The sequence below is a fragment of the Eubalaena glacialis genome, chromosome 3 (genome assembly GCF_028564815.1).
Source record: "Eubalaena glacialis isolate mEubGla1 chromosome 3, mEubGla1.1.hap2.+ XY, whole genome shotgun sequence".
In the NCBI taxonomy this organism is placed as follows: Eukaryota; Metazoa; Chordata; class Mammalia; order Artiodactyla; family Balaenidae; genus Eubalaena; species Eubalaena glacialis.
In genome coordinates, this window is record NC_083718.1 from 120377744 (window position 1) to 120383800 (window position 6057).

General features: G+C 38.8%; 1 protein-coding gene across 1 annotated transcript in view; it reads right to left on the reverse strand.

The window, feature by feature from the left end:
* The window catches only part of DNAI3 (dynein axonemal intermediate chain 3), a 95772-nt gene extending 95144 nt beyond the window's left edge, over window positions 1-628 (reverse strand). Inside the window, exon 1 of the mRNA XM_061186388.1 lies at window positions 598-628. The gene's annotated coding sequence lies outside the window, so the exon portion shown is untranslated. The remainder of the gene's footprint in view (window positions 1-597) is intronic.
* Between the last annotated feature and the right edge of the window lie 5429 nt (window positions 629-6057).

A 6057-nucleotide genomic window follows, 5' to 3' on the forward strand; every position in this document is an offset into this window, starting at 1 on the left:
CTACCCACAGATCTTAATCTGTTCCTTCCCCACAGTACTGCCATTAAAAAGGCCAGCACAGTGCCTCAAACATGGTACATGCTCAATAAACAGTTGTTGAATTAAAATTATCTGAAATTCTGTTTAAAGTGAATGATAGACATTGCCTCCGCCATTTGGTGACAATTAAAGGTAGGTATGAATACTCAACTGTCTGCTAGACATTTCTACTCAGATATCTAATACAGAGTTATCCAAAGTGTGCCCCTCAGATCAGAACCAGCCAGGAAATATTTGTTTCTAGTTTACCCCTCCACGAAGTATTTGCTACCTGTCTACAACAAAAGAAGTACAGAAATTGAAAGTGCTTAAAGACTTTCTAGCATTTTTAATAGAGTAACTGTTTTATGTTACATATGAACAAAACTGGTTTGTATTCTAAATGTCTTTATTGCATTTTCTAGCAATTTATTTGTACTGTATTTCACATAAGCATCAGTCTGTGAGAGAAATGGAAACAAAACCCAATCAAGTCGCCTCCAACGGATAGTCTGCAAAGCACTTAACAGACATCTCAAACACATGTTCAAAACTGAACTCCTGATTCTCTCCACTCACCTGCTCATCCTGCTGTCTTCTTCACCTCAATTGATGGCCACTCCATTTTTACGGTTACTCAGGCAAAAACCCAAGAGTCATCCTTTGACTCCTTTGCTTCCATCTTTCACCCTTTTGGGATATATTTTCGACACTGCAATCAGAGGGATACACTTGTAAAACATAAGTCAAATCATGCCAATCGTCTGTTCAAAACCCTCCAAAGGCTCCCACTTCACTCTGTGTAAAAGCCAAAGTTCAAAGTCCTCACAATGGCCTACAAGATCCAGCTTAACCTGGACCCTGTTACTAGGCTCATTTCCTACCACTCTTGCCTGTGGCTCACACCTCTGCAGACACACTGGCCTCCTTGGGTTACTCGAATACACTAGGCAGGCTCCTGATCCGCACTGGCTGTTCCCTCTGCCTGGAACACATAAACCAGATCTCCTTCATGTTTTTGCTAAAACGTTAACTTCTCAGTGAGGCCTACCACCACCATATTTAAAATGGCAACTTCTCCTCATTCCCCTTTCTCTGCTTGATATTTTCTGATAGTATTTATCACCTTCTAAAACACTCTATAATTTACTTATTATAGTCATTGACCGTTTTTGCCCGCTAAACTCTAAACTCTACAAGGTCAGAAGTTTCTGTCTTTTTCATTGCTGCATCCCCAGTGCCTAAATCTATGTTTGCCATATAGAAGGTGCACCATGTACTGTTCATTAAATAATTTGGAACAAGCACTTTGGGGAGTAATTGAGCAGTAGCTATTAAAACTGAAAATGTACATATCCTATAATCCAGCAATTCTACTCCTGGATAGTTACCCTAGAGGAACTCTTACACACATGCATGAGGAAATGGTTCACAGACGTTCACTGCAGAATTTTTTTGGAATGGCAAAAGATGGAAACAACCTAAATGTCCATTAGTAGGGAAATGGATAGAATGCTATGGTGTAGTCAATAAATTGCCATAAAACTGCTAAAATAAATAAACTTGAATGGATATAGCTCAGAAAATGGTGAGGTAAATGTTGAAGACTATGTGCAGAGCAGTGCCATCTTTGTGAACAAAAACATGCATAAACTATTTCTGTTTATTATGGGTACATGTATGTAAGAAAAATATTACAAATGAACTATTGAGATGATTCACACCAATTCATGACAGAAGGTTCCATTTGGGGAGGGATTGTTAATTTTACAATGTTTTATTTCTTATAAGATAAAAAGACTGGAAACAAAATAAAATGTAAAATTTGTTGCATTTGAGGTTGTGGATATTGAGTGAGACTAATATGGTTTTTTTTTTTGTACTTTTCTGTATTTGGAATTTTCTCGGTTAAAAAAAACTGTCTTCTAGGCTTCAAGATCTTTAAGAGCCGGAAGTGTTGTTTTATTCATATTCCTATCCATAGTACCTAATACTCTTACTAGAATTTAGGAGGTCCTCAAGAAATACTTGAATATATACATAGTGATAAATAAACATTTTAATTTAAAAAAAGAGGAGGAAGTAAGGGGTAAAGAAGATGAGTGGCACAGATGTAAAAAGAAAGGTAAGAAATATTTTGGATTGACATAAGCATGACTTAATACTCATGCTACCTAAGACTCTCAGCTGCCCTATGTTACTCTGAAACAGACAGGATTTTTGAGATAGTAAGAAGATAAAGATGTGAAAAAAGCTCTCTTCCATCCATCAGTTACCAAGAATGCTGTAGGGATTCATTGGTTATTGTAGTAGTGTTTCCAAATTCCCAAAAGAAATCAATCTTTGAGATTCAGGAACAAAAAGAAAAAAATGGAATTCCTGAAATACTAACTTATTTTGCATTTTTCATAACTTTTTTTACAAGTTTTTAAAATGTAATGAGTAAACATAATAAGCAATTTATTATTTATTATAGGGTTATACTAAAAGTTCCAGAAGTTTCTTTCTGTTTTAAAAAATATAATAATAAAAGTGTCTTTTATTATTTTTATGAACCAATATATTGGACAAGATGGTATATTTCAGTTACATGCTATCTGTTATAGAGATTTCATAATAAAAATCATTAAAAGAGGGAAGCATTAATGCAAAATAAATTCTAAATAAAAATCATTTTTAAAGATAAAAAGTAAAAATATTTAATATTTTAAAAGTTATTCTTCAAATGACAATTTAAAACACATAAAACATTAATAGCCTTATCCAATAGATTTGATCTTTGTTTTGTGACAAATGAGAGGAAATTCCTCTTATTCTGTATTTGATGTTGGTTCAGCTGTTAAAAGTGCTTCCAAAAGTATTATCAGATTGGGCATTAGGGCATATGTTGCTTTTTATAAGCTCATTTACTGTTTTCACAATGAAAATATTTGGTCTGTTTTACAAAGAACTATATACTTCAGTGATCTGGAAAATGCAGCAAACCGGATTAGATAATATTCAAACAATGTAACACTTGGATCTCCTAGCAAGATCAATAGTGTTACATAGAAATATGTTGAAATCACCAATTTATGAAGCTATTTTGCTTGCAAAATGTCATTTCTTGAAATACCACCCACAGGATTAGCACAACGTATTCTATGTATATAATTATTAATTATATACATATATACTAAAGTTAATTATATAAGTATATATTAAACATATTACTATTTATGTTATTTGTAAAAGTGCTCAATAACACAATTTATAACATGACAAAAATTACAAGCAAGATGGACTGCTTAGATATTAACTGTCCCTAGTATGTTCCTGTCATGCTTCCAGAAATGTTGACCTTAATTTTTGACTCTGCATGTCAGGGCTTCCTGTCTTCCTTTTGACTTGATGTCAGTATATTGCTTTGAGCCAATAATATCACTATGCTGATTGTCAAGGTTTAATTTTCCCCTTTATATTGTTTTGGCACCTTTGTCAAAAATCAATTGACTGTATATATGTAGGAATCTATTTCTGGACCCGCTAGTCTGTTCTATTCCATTTAATTTTTATATGTCTCTTTTCATAAACACCAAGCTGTCATGCTTAAAGAGCTTTATAATAAGTCTTGAAATCAGGTAGGGTAAGTCCTCCAATTTTGTCCTTATTTTTAATATTTATTAATTTATTAATTAATTTATTTGGTTGCGCCTGGTCTTAGTTGCAGCAGGTGGGTTCCTTAGTGGCGGCTCGCTGGCCCCTTAGTTGTGGCTCACTGGCTCCTTAGTTGGCGGCATGTATGTGGGATCTAGTTCCCTGACCAGGGATCGAACCCAGGGCCCCTGCATTGGGAGCATGGTGTCTTAAACACTGCGCCACCAAGGAAGTCTCCTGCCCTTATTTTTAAAAATTGCTTTGGTTATTCCAGGTTCTTTGCATTTCCATAGAAATTTAGAATTAGCTTGTCAATATGTATAAAGCAGCTTGCTGGAATTTTGATTGAGATTGGGTTGAATCTATAAATGAACTTGGTGAGAACTGACATCTTAATAATACTGAGTCTTGCAATCCATGAACATAGTTGATTTTTTCATTAATTTAGATTTTCCAAAAATATGCCAGGCACAGTAATGGGTGCTTTACATGCATCCAATTAATTAAAATTCATCATTCCTTTTTTTAGGCAAATTATACCCGGAAGGAAACGGGAAGGTGGAAAGGTTAAGTAATTCCCTGAGGTCAGGCAGTAGGTGTCATAGAAGGGAATGTGGGCCCCCAGCTGTCTGACGCCTGGCTTTTTCTATTCACCAGTCTACTTAACTCAGCTCTAACTAGGGCCGTCACTTATGCCTGCAAACCTTTCTAAAGTTCAGATTGTTCCTGAACAATCAAGCATTTCAAACTCCCACCATCACTGTTATGGTAAGGAGATAGTATTAAATCATGTGGAGGCATATAGGCATAAGAGATTAAATTACATTTTCCAAATTGCACCTGAGGTTTGAACGTGCCAATTATACACTTTTGACTACCTTGTTCACAGCACTTGGAATTCAGGTTTATGAACAGCATAAAATTCTTGTACCCCATTGCAAGAAAAGATATTCCCATTTATAAAGTATCCACACCAATTATCCTGGCTTAGGATTTGGAAAAGGTTTTGTAAAATATCTAAAAGCTCTTGATATAATCTGAGAAATTACCTGTTATGGAAATTCAGTGACCTTTACAAACTTGCCCATGGCCAAAGAAAGAAAGAAAGAAAGAAATCAATGAAAACAAATCCAAATTGGTTGTCATTAAAAGTAATCAAAGTTCCTGATCTATTCCTGATGAGTTTAATTAAAAAAAAAAAAAGAATTTATGAAAAAAAAGGTTATGGTTGGAGATCTACTCTTAAATAAATATTCAATGACACTTATTAAAGTGTCCATTCAGATAGTTATAAGGACCGCTGCAATGGGATTTTACAGTGGAGGAGAGAGATGGGGCTCAACCCCTAATATAGCACGGGCAAGTGGGAATTTGTAGGTTAGGGGTCAACGGATGGAAAATTACTCAAAGAAAACAATAGGGCTAAGGGGAGTTTTGGCTACACTGACCTTGCAGGATTCTTGCTGAAAAAGGGCCAGGATGATCAGACATCACCTGGGGAGTGGTGAAGGGCGAGGAACCTGATCACATATTGGAGGGGTGGGAGGGGTGTGGGGTGGTTCTAGTTAGACTGACTTAGCAGGGTTCTTGCTAAAAGCGGATTTTACAAGAAAGTGCACACGTGAGCCTAAGAGAAGGATTCAGGAGCCTGACCGCAGTCTGGCCAAGCAAAGAACCTTTACTTCGAGTGTTTCCAGTCACATTTGTTTTAAGAGCTTTCCCAGGGCTCTTTCAGACCCGGGATCCAGTCTAGAAGAGTCTAGTCAACAGTCCACTAATTTCACAGCAATTCTCCCAAACCGTAAGGCCTAGAGAGGGTACAAGGCTCATGCTTGAAAAATCTTACCCTTACTGATTTCTTTGTATACAAAACTTAGAAGGCTGAAGGAGAGGACTGCGCGCTCACCCGCTTCCAGGCACTTTACCTCCAGCCTGTCTCTTGTACCCCCGCGAGCAGAGAGTGGAAGCCGGGAACCCACGCACTCGTACCTCCCGGGTCCGCAGTTCCTGGGCAGCCCGAGAAACCCGAGGAGGGTGGAGCGGGTCGCCTTACGGGTACAGCGAGGGGAGCGAAGGGAGAGAGGCGCCCAGAGAACGGCGACAGCGTCGGGCTCTTTCAGGCGGCCTCCTTCGCCTTAAGTCCTGAAAGACGGCTCCAGAAAGGGCGTGGAAGGGAGCGGAGCGCTGCGGCGGAGGGTCACGGGTTCAATCGGCCGGAGGAGGGAGGATGCCAAGGGCGGCGGCTCCCGACTGCCGGGCTCACGTCGGGCCCCGGGCTGAGCTGAGCCTCAGAGGCTTCTAGGGCTGCTCACCGGCCGCGGACAGAAAGCCGCCCCCACGCTCACTAGCCGGCGCCCCGCTTCCCCCTCCGCGCGCCGCGGCCGCAGGTGAGCCGAGCCCCGA